This window comes from Moschus berezovskii, chromosome 13 (assembly GCF_049115385.1).
Source record: "Moschus berezovskii isolate FMDL1 chromosome 13, NW_MosBer_1.0, whole genome shotgun sequence".
Taxonomy (NCBI): Eukaryota; Metazoa; Chordata; class Mammalia; order Artiodactyla; family Moschidae; genus Moschus; species Moschus berezovskii.
The window spans coordinates 47,436,075-47,452,033 of record NC_142472.1 but is presented as its reverse complement, the minus strand read 5'-3'; positions in this window follow the sequence as shown (position 1 = coordinate 47,452,033).

The following is a 15,959-nucleotide window of genomic DNA, read 5'->3' as shown; positions in this document are numbered from 1 at the left end:
TTTAGAACTAACACCCAAAAACGATGTTCTTTTCATTATAGGGGACTGGAATGCAAAAGTAGAAGTCAAGAAACACCTGCAGTAATAGGCAAATTTGGCCTTGGAGCACAGAATGAAGAGGGGAAAAGCTAATAGAGTTTTGCCAAGAGAACGCACTGGTCATAGCAAACACCCTCTTCCAACAACACAAGAGAAGACTCTACACATGGACATCACCAGATGGTCAACACCAAAATCAGATTGATTATATTCTTTGCAGCCAAAGATGGAGAAGCTCTATACAGTCAGCAAAAACAAGACCAGGAGCTGACTATGGCCCAGATCATGAACTCCTTATTGCCAAATTCAGAGGTAAAATGAAGAAAGTAGGGAAAACCACTAGACCATTCAGATATGACCTAAATCAAATCCCTTATGATTATACAGTGGAAGTGAGAAATAGATTTAAGGGACTAGATCTGATAGATAGAGTGCCTGATGAACTATAGACGGAGGTTCGTGACATTGTACAGGAGACAGGGATCAAGACCATCCCTATGGAAAAGAAATGCAAAAAAGCAAAATGGCTGTCTGAAGAGGCTTTACAAATAGCTGTGAAAAGAAGAGAATTGGAAAGCAAAGGAGAAAAGGAAAGCTATAAGCATCTGAATGTAGAGTTCCAAAGAATAGCAAGGAGAGATAAGAAAGCCTTCCTCAGCGAGCAATGCAAAGAAATAGAGTAAAACTACAGAATAGGAAAAACAAGAGATCTCTTCAAGAAAATTAGAGATACCAAAGGAACATTTCATGCAAAGATGGGCTCGATAAAGAACAGAAATGTTGTGGACCTAAAAGAAGCAGAAGATATTAAGAAGAGGTGGCAAGAATACACAGAAGAACTGTACGAAAAAGATCTTCAAGACCAAGATAAACACGATGGTGTGATTACTCACCGAGAGCCATACATCTTGGAATGTGAAGTCAAGTGGGCCTTAGAAAGCATTACTACGATCAAAGCTAGTGGAGGTGATGGAATTCCAGTTAAATTATTTCAAATCCTGAATGTTGATGCTGTGAAAGTGCTGCATTCAATATGCCAACAAATTTGGAAAACTCAGCAATGGCCACAGGACTGGAAAAGATCAGTCTTCATTCCAATCCCAAAGAAAGGCAATGCCAAAGAATGCTCAAGCTACCACACAATTGCACTCATCTCACACGCTACTAAAGTCATGCCGAAATTCTCCAAGCCAGGCTTAAGCAATATGTGACCCGTGAACGTCCAGATGTTCAAGCAGGTTTTAGAAAAGGCAGAGGAACCAGAGGTCAAATTGCCAGCATCCACTGGATCATGGAGAAAGCAAGAGAGTTCCATAAAACATCTATTTCTGCTTCATTGACTATGCCAAAGCCTTATACTGTGTGGATCACAATAAACTGTGGAACATTCTGAAAGAGATGGGAATACCAGACACCTGACCTGCCTCTTGAGAAACTTGTATGCAGGTCAGGAAGCACAGTTAGAACTGGACATGGAACAACAGACTAGTTCCAAATAGGAAAAGGAGTTTGTCAAGGTTGTATATTGTCACCCTGCTTATTTAACTTATATGCAGAGTACATCATGGGGAATGCTGGTTGGAAGAAGCACAAGCTGGAATCAAGATTGCCAGGAGACGTATCAATAACCTCAGATATGCAGATGACACCACCCTTATGGCAGAAAGTGAAGAGGAACTCAAAAGCCTCTTGATGAAAGTGAAAGAGGAGAGTGAAAAGGTTGGCTTGAAGCTCAACATTCAGAAAACAAAGATCATGGCATCTGGTCCCATCACTTCATGGGAAATAGATGGAGAAACAGTGGAAACAGTGTCAGACTTTATTTTTATGGGCTCCAAAATCACTGCGAATGCTGATTGCAGCCAGGAAATTAAAAGACGCTTACTCCTTGGAAAGAAAGTTATGACCAACATAGATAGCATATTAAAAAGCAGAGACATTACTTTGTCAACCAAGGTCCGTCTAGTCAAGGCTATGGTTTTTCCCGTGGTTATGTATGGATGTGAGAGTTGGACTGTGAAGAAATTTGATCGCCGAAGAATTGATGCTTTTGAACTGTGGTGTTGGAGAAGACTCTTGAGAGTCCCTTGTACTGCAAGGAGATCCAACATGTCCATTCTAAAGGAGATCAATCCTGGGTGTTCATTGGAAGGACTGATGCTGAAGCTGAAACTCCAATACTTTGGCCACCTCATGCGACGAATTGACTCACTGGAGAAGACTCTGATGCTGGGAAGGATTGTAGGTGGGAGGATACAGGGACGACAGAGAATGAGATGGCATCACCGACTCGTTGGACGTGAGTTTGAATGAACTACGGTGGTTGGTGATGGACAGGGAGGGCTGGCGTGCTGTGATTCATGGTGTCGGAAAGAGTCGGTCACTACTTAGCAACTGAACTGAACTGAAAGCTCAACATTCAGAAAACTAAGATCATGGCATCTGGTCCCCAATCTAGACAGCATATTAAAAAGCAGAGACATTACTTTGTCAACAAAGGTCTGTCTAGTCAAGGCTATGGTTTTTCCAGTGGTCATCTATGTATATATGAGTTGGACTATATAGAAACCTGAGCATCAAAGAACTGATGCTTTTGATCTGTGGTGTTGGAGAAGATACTTGGGAGTCCCTTAGATTGTGAGGAGATCCAACCAGTCCATCCTAAAGGAGATCAGTCCTGGGTATTCATTGGAAGGACTGATGTTGAAGATGAAACTCCAATAATTTGGCCACCTGATACGAACAGCTGACTCATTTGAAAAGACCCTGATGCTGGAAAGGATTGAGGGCAGGAGGAGAAGGTGATGACAGAGGATAAGATGGTTGTATGGCATCACTGATTCAATGGACATGGGTTTGGGTGGACTCCGGGTGTTGGTGATGGACAAGGAGGCCTGTCGTGCTGCGTTTCTTGGGATCGCAAAGAGTCAGACACAACTGAGCGACCGAACTGAACTGAACTGAACTGATGCAAACAGCTGACTCATTGGAAAAGACCCTGATGCTGGGAAAGATTTAGGGCAGAAGTAGAAGAGAGCGTCAGTGGATGAGACAGTTGGATGGCATCACTGATGCAATGAACATAAACTTGGGCAAACCTCTGGAGTTGGTGAGGGGCACAGAGGTGTGATGTGCCACAGTCCATGGGGTCACAAAGAGTAGGACATGATTCGGTGACTGAACAACAGAAACAACAAAGATATAATTATACAGTTAATTTACAACTCAGGAGTCAAAAATATACAGTGATGGTAGAACAGGCTTTTCAATGTTGGGAAAACTGATAGTCATATGCAAAATAATAAAACTGCATTACAATTTTAAAACATACACAAAAATCAACTCAAAAGTGGATTAAAGACTTGAACATAAGACCAGAAATCATAAAACTCCTAGAAGAAAACATGGAGAAAAGTCTCCTTGACATTGATCTTGGTAATGATTTTTTTTAATCTGACATTAAAAGCATAAGAAACAAAAGCAAAAAATAGACAAATGAAACTACAGCAAGCTAAAAAGTTTCTGCATATCAAAGAAAAACTCCAAGAACTGAAAAGCCAATCTATGGAATGAAAGAAAATATTCACAAATCATATATCTGATAAGGGCTAATATTTAAAATCTGTAAGTAACTTGATAACTCAATAGAGGAAATAATCCAAATAAATACAAGGAAAGAACCATAGACATTTTTCCCCCCACAGGAGACATGCAAATGTCCAAAGGTATATTTGAAAAAATACTCAGTATCATTAATAATCAGAAAAAGGCAAATCAAAGACACAATATCACCTCACACCTGCTAGAATAGCTATTGTCAAAAAAGATAAAAGTTAACTATTGATAAGAATATGGAGAAAAGGAAACCCTGATATACTGTTGGTGGAAATGGAAACTGATTCAGCCTTTATAGAAAACAGAATGGAGGATCCTTAGAATAATAAAAATAAGACTACCACATGGTCACTTCTTGGTATATATCCAAAGGAATGAAAATCACTATCTCAAAGAGATATCTACACTCCCATGTTCATTGAAGCATTATTCACAATAGATAAGATATGGACACAAGCTAAGGTGTCAACAGTTGAATGCATAAAAAAAATGTGATTCACATACGTGCAAAATAGAATATTATTCCACCTTAAAAAAATAAAAGAAGAAGGAAATTCATACATTTGTGACAACATGGATGACTTGAAGTATGTTATGCTAAGTGAAATAAGCCAGACAGAGAAAGACAGATGCTGTATGATCTCACATACTTGTGGAATCTAAAAGAGTTAAACTCACAGAAACAAAGAATAGAAAGGAGGTTATCATGCGCTATGGGAGTAGTGGTGGGGAAATGGGAAGATGTTGGTCAAAGGGTATATAGACTGAGTCAAAATAAAGTTTCTTATGTTCATAATCTTAATATGAGAACAAAAAGGAAAAAAAAAAGAAGAAACCAAAATTCTATCATTTCCCTCATTATATTGTTTTTATTGTTCTGTAACAAATTCCATAACTTTTGTGGTTTAAAGCTGCATTTTTTTTATTAATTTTTTTTTATTGGAGGCTAATTATTTTACAGTATTATATTGGTTGGTTTTGCCATACATTGACATGAATTCGCCCCGGGTGTACATAAGTTCCCCCTCCTGAACCCCCCTCCCACCTCCCTCCTCCCCTTATCCTCCCTCTGGGTCATCCCCGCACACCAGCCCCGAGCATCCTGTAACATGCATCGACCATGAACTGGTGACTCGTTTCACATATGATAATATACATGTTTCAATGCCATTCTCCCAAATCATCCCACCCTCACCCTCTCCCACAGAGTCCCAAAGACTGTTCTACACATTTGTGTCTCTTTTGCTGTCTCGTATACAGGGTTGTCATTTCCATCTTTCTAAATTCCATATATATGCGTTAGTATACTGTATCGGTGTTTTTCTTTCTGGCTTACTTCACTCTGCATAATAGGCTCCAGTTTCATCCACCTCATTAGAACTGATTCAAATGTATTCTTTTTAATGGCTGAGTAATACTCCATTGTGTATATGTACCAAAGCTTTCTTATCCATTCGTCTGCAGATGGACATCTAGGTTGCTTCCATGTCCTGGCTATTATAAACAGTGCTGCAATGAACATTGGAGTACATGTGTCTCTTTCAATTCTGGTTTCCTCGGTGTGTATGCCCAGGAGTGCGATTGCTGGATCATATGGCAGTTCTATTTCCAGTTTTTTGAGGACTCTCCACCCTGTTCTCCATAGTGGCTGTACTAGTTTGCATTCCCACCAGCAGTGTAAGAGGGTTCCCTTCTCTCCACACCCTCTCCAGCATTTATTGCATGTAGACTTTTGGATAGCAGCCATTCTGACTGGTGTGAAATGGTATCTCATTGTGGTTTTGATTTGCATTTCTCTGATTATGAGGGATGTTGAGCATTTTTTCATGTGTTTGTTAGCCATCTTTATGTCTTCTTTGGAGAAATGTCTGTTTAGTTCTTTGGACCATTTTTTGATTGGGTCATTTATTTTTCTGGAATTGAGCTGCAGGAGCTGCTTGTATATTTTGGAGATTAATCCTTTATCCAAATTGGAAAAGAAGAAGTAAAACTTTCACTGTTCGCTGATGACATGATCCTCTACACAAAAAACCCTAAAGACTCTACCAGAAAACTACTAGAGCTAATCAATGATTACAGTAAAGTTGCAGGATATAAAATCAACACACAGAAATCCCTTGCATTCCTACACACTAATAATGAGAAAATAGAAAGAGAAATTAAGGAAACTATTCCATTCACTGTTGTAACGAAAAGAATTAAATACTTAGGAATATATCTACCTAAGGAAACAAAAGACTTATACATAGAAAACTATAAAACACTACTGAAAGTAATCAAAGAGGACACTAATAGATGGAGAAATATACCGTGTTCGTGGATTGGAAGAATAAATATTTTAAAAATGAGTATACTACCCAAAGTAATTTATACATTCAATGCAATCCCTATCAAGCTACCAAAGATATTTTTCACAGAACTAGTACAAATAATCTCACAATTTGTATGGAAATACAAAAAACCTTGAATAGCCAAAGCAATCTTGAGGAAGAAGAATGGAACTGGGGGAATTAACCTGCCAGACTTCAGGCTCTACTACAAAGCCACAGTCATCAAGACAGTATGGTACTGGCATAAAGACAGAAATATAGATCAATGGAACAAAATAGAAAGCCCAGAGATAAATCCATGCACCTATGGACACCTTATCTTTGACAAAGGAGGCAAGAATATAAAATGGAGAAAAGACAGTCTCTTTAACAAATGATGCTGGGAAAACTGGTCAGCCATTTGTAAAAGAATGAAACTAGAACACTTCCTAACACCATACACCAAAATAAACTCAAAATGGATTAGAGAGCTTAGTGTAAGAGCAGAAACTATAAAACTCCTAGAGGAGAATGTAGGCAAAACACTCTCCGACATAAATCACAGCAGGATCCTCCAAGACCCACCTCCCAGTAAAATGGAAATAAAAGCAAAAATAAACAAATGGGACCTAATTAAAATCAAAAGCTTCTGCACAGCAAAGGAAACTATAAGCAAGGTGAAAAGACAGCCTTCAGAATGGGAGAAAATAATAGCAAATGATGCATTTTTTTTTTTTTTTAGCTTTCAGTTCTGTGGACTTCTGACATGGATGGATCTTGCTAAAATCCCAGTATTGGCAAGGCTGTGTTCCAATTTGGAGTCTGCAGGGAAGAATTCTTTTGTCTCCTTGCTTTTCCATGCTCAGCTTTTAGAGACTAAGCATGTTTATTGTCTCGGCCCCCTTCCTTCGTCCTTGGAGCCAAAAATGTTGCCTCTTTCTGATCATTCTTCCATAGGCACTTCTTCCTCTGACTGACTCTCACTGGGAAGATGTCTCCACTTTTTAAAGGTCCATGGCATTTAATTGTACCACCTGTATAATTCAGGATAATTCACCTTCTCAAACTCCTTAGTATTATCTCATCTACAGGTTCCAGGAATTAGGATGTAGTCATCATTATGAGGCCATTATTCTACTTACCACACTCATTTTATGCTTTTCATCTTCTTTTTAAAACTTGAACAGAACCTTGAAATCTCTTCTCAATCACTTTAATCCCTTGTTTTTAATGAATAGTTGCAAGCCTCAGCTAAACTGCTGAGGGTTATTCAATTATTATAGCAGGGTTTTATTACAGCCATGTTATAAATATCTCATATAGCATTTATCTATCCATCTATAAAAGCCTGTATTAAACAGGCTTATTTTATCATTTCTCTTTAGTGTGCATCTTAGTTTTACCAGATTCATAATAGGTTTCCTCAAACATCTGTGGATGTACAACCTCTATATAAGACAAAAGGAAAAATATATATATTACTCAAAACTAAAGGAGAATCTGTGACTATAAAGTAAATATTGTATCACTGTGTATTTCCTTTTTTTATTCTTCCATATCTGAGGAAGCAATAGTTCACTCATAGGAGGTGTTTGGCAAGTGACTAAGGCCTTTGTGAAGGATAGTAGAAGTGAAATCAGTAGCCCCAGAAAACTCAAAATCAATTGGGTAAGTGAGATATAAAAGAGAGCTTGAAATGGACAATGAAAAATTATGTTAGCAAATTGATAAACTGTATGTATGTACAATAAACAACATATAATCTGATTGTGATGTTCTTAAGAAATAAACAAAGGAAACACACAATTTAGGTAAAGTGGGGAAGAATGGCATTTCTGTAGGTGTTATTTGGTCTAAGAGCTGAATGAGAAGAAAAACAAACCAGCAAGACACTGCATGCTGAGGGGACAGCAGCTAAAAGATCAGGAACTACATTGGGGTAAAACGAAAATTTGTGTATCTAGAAGAGTGAGCAAAGGCTGGAATTGGAGAGGGGGTGAAGTGTGAGGTAAGAATAGAAAGGTAGGCATGTTTCAAGACATTTAGAATATTATAGTTAGAGAGGATATGCAATCTATTGCTTGAACTGGGACAGTTTTTAGAGTGGAAAGGACACTATCTACACAGCATAAAAAGAGCATGGAGAAGAGAAGGCTGGAGCAATTTAGGACAATCCACATCAATGAAGATTCTCCCAGGTAATTTGAAGCACATGATTTCTTTACTCACAGACCAAGTAAGGGGTTTTAATTTTGTTCTATTTTGCAATGGGATCTGATGGCTGCTATAAGAAGATATAATGGCTATAATGTGAAGAATAGATTATGGGAGAGCAAGAGAGGGTGCAGGGTAATCAGTGGGGATATCTTTGTAGCAAGCAGTGTAACATTATAGTAGTAGAGATGCTAAAAATGGTTAGATGCAAATTGCAACTTGAAGATAGTGATGTCCAGCCTTGAGAGTGGATGTGAGGAAAGAAAAAGTGGCTTTTTGCTTAAACAAATGGGTAAACAATAGTGCCATTATGTGACATACAGATGACTGTATGCTTCATGCATGCAGATAGAACTCTGATAGGGATTTATATTTTAGAAGGATTTTTATGAAGGAAACACTTAATGTCTTGAGATTGAATGACCTTGCTTGAGTGTAGTGTAGAGGATGATAAAAATTATCTTGTTTAATACCCACAATACTTTTTCTATAGAAGTATGAGTATGTCTATTTTTACAGATGAGGGGCCTGAGGTTTAGAGTAGCTTATTAATTTTCCTGAGGCCTCAGGTTTAATGGACTCTAAGGCCCTCCTATTTTGATTGCACAGAAATGGCTCACCAGTGTAATATACATTCCTAAACATCTGTTGAGCCCCTATTCTGTAAGAGGGCCTTCAATTACACCTGACTGTGGGACATGGATCATAATCCCCATTATGCAAATAGGGATGCAGAGGCTCTGAGAGACCACTGTTACATGTCAAATCTAAATCATTTAAAATGTTTGGAATAGGATTTGAACTCAGGTTCTGCAAGATAGGTCTTCCTGTTTTTCCAGCAAGCCTTCTAGGAGAGTATATAGCCATAGTCCTGCTGGGAAGGGAATGCTGAATAGAAGTTTGGGGACATGCTTGGTTTTTAACTTCAGCATAATTGCAATTACATCAAATAATAAATCATAGTCCTCAAATTTGAAAGAATAAAATTTACACTACAAATTTACTTTCAGGGCCTAATTATATATGATGTCAGTTCATAATAACCTAAACTTTCGATTCACCTATTTCCTATTTGACTTCTCATTGTTTAAAATACGATCCCTGTATACCAATTACCTCCTCTTGGGAAAAAAAAATATGTAAAGGTTAAACTCTCTTTTGCTTTGACTTTTGTACTGAATAGATTTTGTCTTATTATATCTCAAGCTTAAGGTATCCAGGAACAGTCACTGGCCCATCCCAGATATTCATTTCAACAAATAATATTTTTTGAATGAATGTAAGTCTTTCATGGGTCATTTTGCCCCTGTACTATTTTCCTTCTATTTTTCCAGAGTTTTCACTAACCTCGCATACTTTTACGTCATCTTCAATCTTGTCCATTCAAGTCTTTTTGTTCTACAAACCAGACTCAGATTTTATTCCACGTTGAAGATATCTCAAACTAAAAATGTTCCAAAATAACCAGCATTGTATTATTGATATTCACAGAAGCTTCTTTATCTTTCTGGACTCACAAAGAAATGGGTATTTCTTATAAAGGCTTTAGAAGCAAAATTGTAGAGATTTTTGTAAAGGGCCAAACAAGTTGTCACTATTTTACTACTCTGGGAAAATACAGTAGTAAAAATCACATACATTTGTTATTAATACTTATCCACAACAAAGCAAATTATTTGTAATAATCTGCATAATGCCTTCCAGGGATATGATAACTCCCTAGCAGTCTCCCTCTCTTTAGCATTATTCTAGAGTAGGTGAAATAAATAGTTTCCCTTTTCTTGCCATTAGCAGATATTGGTAATTGAGGACAGTTTTTATTTCAGAATGTATTATAAAAATAATTAATATTATTGATTAATTATTACATGCAAGCCATTTTTCTAATTCTTTTAACATATTGCATTATTGAATTGGGCTTCTCAGGTGTCCCAATGGTAAAGGATCTTCCTGCCAATGCAAATGATGCAGGTTTGATCCCTGCGTTGGGAACGTACCCTGGAATAGGAAATGGAAACCTGTTCCAGTATTTTTTCCTGGAAAATTTCATGGACAGAGGAGCCTGGCAGGCTACAGTCCATGGGGTTGCAAAGAGTCAGACAGTACTGAGCCACTGCACACAGTGAATTACCCTTATTTAATTACTGTTATCCTCGCTCACACGCATACATGACTACTGGAAAAATTATATCCTTGTCAGCACTTTGTCGGCAAAGTGATCTCTTTGCTTTTTAGTACACTGTCTAGGTTTGTCATAGCATTCCTACCAAGAAGAAATAGTCTTCTAATTTCTTGGCTATCATGACCATCCACAGTGATTTTAGAGCCCAAGAAGAGGAAATCTCTCACTGCTTCCTCATTTTCCCCTTCTATTTGCCATGAAGTTATGGATCCAGATGCCATGATCTTAGGGGTTTTTTTTTAATACTAAGTGTTAAGTTAGCTTTTTCACTCTCTTCTTTCACTCTCATTAAGAGGTTTTTTAATTCCTCTTTGCTTTCTACCATTAAAGTGATATCATATGCATATATGAGTTGGTTGATATTTCTCTCAAAAATCTTAATTAGGCTTGTAAATTATTCAGCCTGGCATTTCCCATGTTGTTATCTATGTATAAATTAAATCAAAAAGGTGGCTATAAGCAGACATGGAGTACTCCTTTCCCAATTTTGAACCAGTCAGTTGTTCCATATAAGCTTCTAACTGTGGTTTCTTCGCCCACATACAGGTTTCTCAAGAGACAGGTAAGATGGTCTGGTTATCCCATCATTTTAAGAGTTTTCCACCATTTGGTATGATCCACATACTTATTGACTACACCAAAGCCTTTGACTGTGTGGATCACAATAAACTGGAAAATTCTGAAAGAGATGGACATACCAGACCACCTGACCTGGCTCTTCAGAAACCTATATATAGGTCAGGAAGCAACAGTTAGAACTGGACATGGAACAAAAGACTGGTTCCAAATAGGAAAGGGAGTACGTCAAGGATGTATATTGTCACCCAGCTTATTTAACTTATATGCAGAGTATATCATGAGGAATGCTGGGCTGGAAGAAGCACAAGCTGGAATCAAGATTGCCGGGAGAAATACCAATAATCTCAGATATGCAGATGACACCATCTTTATGGCAGAAAGTGAAGAGGAAGTAAAAAGCCTCTTGATGAAAGTGAAAAAGGAGAGTGAAAAAGTTGGCTTAAAGCTCAACATTAATAAAACTAAGATCATGACATCCGGTCCCATCACTTCATGGGAAATAGATGGAAAAACAGTGGAAACAGTGTCAGACTTTATTTGGGGGGCTCCAAAATCACTGCAGATGCTGATTGCAGCCATGAAATTAAAAGACGCTTACTCCTTGGAAGAAAAGTTATGACCAACCTAGATAGCATATTAAAAAGCAGAGACATTAGTTTGCCAACAAAGGTCTGTCTAGTCAAGGCTATGGTTTTTTCAGGGGTCATGTATGGATGTGAGAGTCGGACTGTGAAGAAAGCTGAGTGCTGAAGAGTTCATGCTTTTGAACTGTGGTGTTGGAGAAGACTTTTGAGAGTTGCTTGGACTGCAAGGAGATCCAACCAGTCCATACTAAAGGAGATCAGTCCTGGCTGTTCATTGGAAGGACTGATGCTAAAGCTGAAACTGCAATACTTTGGCCACCTCTTGTGAAGAGGTGACTCATTGGAAAGACCCTGATTCTGGGAGGGATTGGGGGCAGGAGGAGAAGGGAACGACAGAGGATGAGATGGCTGGATGGCATCACCTACTCAATGGACATGAGTTTGGGTGAACTCCAGGAGTTGGTGATGGACAGGGAGGCCTGGTGTGCTGTGATTCATGGGTCACAAAGAGTCGGACACGACTGAGTGACTGAACTGAACTGAACTGACAATCAAAGGTTTTAGCATAGTCAATGAAACAAAGGTAGAGTTTTCTGGAATTCCCTTGCTTTCTCTATGATACAGCAAATGTTGGCAATTTGATCTCTGCTTCCTCTGCTTTTACTGAATCCAGTTTGTGCAGTTCATGTACTGTTGAAGCCTAGCTTGAAGAATTTTGAGCATTACCTCACTAGAATGTGAAATAACCACAACTGTATTAAAGTTGTAACATTTTTTGGCATTGCTTTTCTTTGGGATTGCTATGAAAACTGACCTTTTCTAATATTGTGGCAATTGCTGACTTTTCCAAATTTGCTGGCATACTGAGTGCAGCACTTTAACAGCATCACCTTTTAAGATTTAAAATAGCTCATCTGGAATTCAATCATCTCCACTATCTTTGTCCATAGTAATGCTTCTCAGGGCCCACTTGACATCACATTCCAGGATGTCTGGCTCTACGTGAGTGACCACACCATCATGGCTATCTGGGTCATTAAGGTTCTTTTATTTATTTATTTATTTTTACTATTCTGAGTGCTCTGTGTATTCCTGCCACATCATTTTAATCTCTTCTGCTTCTTTTAGGTCCTTGTAATTTCTGTTGTTTATTGTTCCCATTTTTTGCATGAAAATTGCCCTTTGTATCTCCAATTTTCTTGAGGAGATCTCTAGTCTTTCCCATTCTATTCTTCCTTTATTTCTTTGCTTTGATCACATAAGAAAGCTTTATTATAATAATACTCTTCAATGGGTATTGTAATAGCTCCATTTTATAGATGGAGAATCTGAGGTACCTAGATCTAAGCAACTCTCCAAAAGTTCCTAAGTAGTTAAAGATGGTAATAACTAATCCAGTAGCAAAGTAATTTACTACTACCTATGTTTATGTAAATGTGCAGTGGTTAGATCATAAAAAGTCTTGGGAATTTTAAGTTTCTGGTGAAATCTATTGGGGGGCATTGGATGGGGTCCTTTTATTACTTATCTCAGAGGACATTGCTATAGGCTGTATGTTTCTGTTCCCCATAATTCATAAGATGATAACTAACCCCTAACATTATGATATTCGGAGATCAGATCTTTGGCAGTTGATTAGGCCTTGAGGGCAGACCTCTTGAATGTGACTAGTGCCCTTAAATAAGAGATCCCAGAGAGATCCCTTGCTTCTTCCATCATATGAGGACACTGAGAAATGGTTGTCTGTGAACAAAAAACCAGATCTTACAAGACATCATATTTGCTGGCTCCTTGATCTTGAACTTCCCAGCCTCCAGGACTTTGAAAAATAAATATTAGTTGTTTAAGCAAACTAATCTATGGTGCTTTTGTTGTAGCAGCGCAAATGGACTAAGATAGGTACTTTGAGACTCAAATAAAGTGACTTATTTGAAAGTGCATATTAAATAACATTGTATGCACATTGTTGTAATTAGTAGAATTTTAAATAATAAACCCTTTCATAAAAATCATCCTTATTTTTTGAAATTAAATTATTAAGTTTAATGCTTTTATTGTACCCAATTTTTCATATATATTGATCTGAACATTTTGAGTAACAAATCATTTGAATGCATGTATTGTACTTTAAAATAGAATTAGCCATTTCCTATTTCCTTGTGAATATCTATCAATTTATAAAATGTCAAAGATTGAAATAGTTATTAAAATAGAAATAGAAAAATCAAAGCAAAGATAAAAGAAATAAAAAAGCATCTGTGAAAGGAATGTAGTAACCATTATTATACCAAATTTGGTTCTGAACTTTATGACACTGCAGATTTACACTTATGCAATGGAGGAAAGTACGTCAATCATTAAGGGATAAAAACAGTTTCAAGACACTGAATTGCAAAATAAATTTGTGATATGGAACTTGTTTCATGAATATTTTGTCACTATCTTTCATTTTTACTTTAAAAGTTGTCATGTGCAGAGACTCAGTGTTCATAAGCCAGCTGTATGGATCATTATGAGGAATATGCCAGGTAAAAAGACCAAAAGCAAACTTCCTGTGATCTACCTTGACACAAGGCTAAAGTTATACTAAATAGTAACATTGGGAGTAATGTATCCACTAATTACATTACTCACCTCTTACTTCTCTAGTATAACAAACTTAAAAGCATAATTATGTCCATTTTATAGAAATAAGAAATTTACAGATATTAAGTAGCATGTCCAAATAAGGAAAGAATTGTATCCAGATAAGTCTATCTTCTTATAAAATTTTATTTCCTTCTGAAAATACAGAAGAATTGGTGGTATTTGAACCAAGTTCTAGAGCATTCATATAATTAACTCCACTAGATGGAAAGCAGAGAAGACAATGGCACCTCACTCCAGTACTCTTGCCTGGAAAATCCCATGGACGGAGGAGCCTGGTAGGCTGCAGTCCATGGGGTCGCGAAGAGTCAGACACGACTGAGCGACTTCCCTTTCACTCTTCACTTTCATGCATTGAAGAAGGAAATGGCAACCTGCTCCAGTGTTCTTGCCTGGAGAATCCCAGGGACAGGGGAGCCTGGCGGGCTTCTGTCTATGGGGTCGCACAGAGTCGGACACGACTGAAGCAACGGAGCAGCAGCAGATGGAAAGAGAGGAAACGAGATATCCAGATAAAGAACAGTATTTGCAAAGACCCCAGAAATGACAGACTGGCCCCTACTCAAGGACCTGCAAATTGTTTGGAGTGGATGAAGTATGATTAAACTGGCATTCTGGAATCAAATCACTTACGAAGTCAGCCATTTTCAAAAGTCTAGATTTTACTATGAAAGTCATGACAAAACACTGACAGATTATGTGAGGAGTGGGAGATAAAAGGAAATTAAAACAATTTTTTTTAAAGCCAGTAAGATTAATGACCCAGCCAGTTATCATATTCTTTAAATATTTTGTCATCAGAATTCAAAAGTTCAAGTACAGGAGCAGAGACATTAACTTATGTAACTGGATAAGATATTTATAGGATTGAACAAGGATTTCAAAGAATTTTAAGATAACAGCAATAGAACAGAAGAGTTGTGAGTCAAGTACTTGAGAAGAAAGAAAGAGAAGACAGGACTGGATAACGCATTGAAATGTGGTTTTAAGAATGGTAGCTCTGGATAAGTTGAGAACTGACATGAGTGAGGCTGAGGAACACCAAACTTGAAACGTCAAATCTTTTTTTTTTTTTACTTTTTTAAAATTTTTATTGGAAGCTAATTATTTTACAATATTATATTGGTTGGTTTTGCCATACATTGACATGAATCCGCCCCAGGTGTACATGAGTTCCCCTTCCTGAACCCCCCTCCCACCTCCCTCCTCCCCTTATCCTCCCTCTAGGTCATCCCCACACACCAGCCCCGAGCATCCTGTAACATGCCAGTTCAGGGTCGATGCATGTTACAGGAAACGTCAAATCTAAAAGTCAGACTGTTTCAAAATTGGGAAAGGAGTAAGTCAAAACTGTGTATTGTCACCCTGCGTATTTAACTTGTATGTAGAGTACATCATGTGAAATGCCAGGCTGGATGAAGCTCAAGCTGGAATCAAGATTGCTAGCTGATTTATCAGTAACCTCAGATATGCAGATGACACCATGCTAATGACAGAAAGTGAAGAGGAACTAAAGAGTCTCTTGATGAAGGTGAAAAAGGAGTAAATAAGCTGGCTTAAAACTCAACATTCAGAAAACTAAGATTATGATGTGCAGTAACATCCACACGTATTCATTGCAAATAGATGGGGAAACAATAGAAACTGACAGATTTTATTTTCTTGGGCTCCAAAATCACTGTGGATGGTGACTGCAGACTTGAAATTAAACGTGCTTGCTCCTTGAAAGAAAAGCTATGACCAACCTAGACAGCATACTATAAAGCAGAGATATCACTTTGCCAACACGGT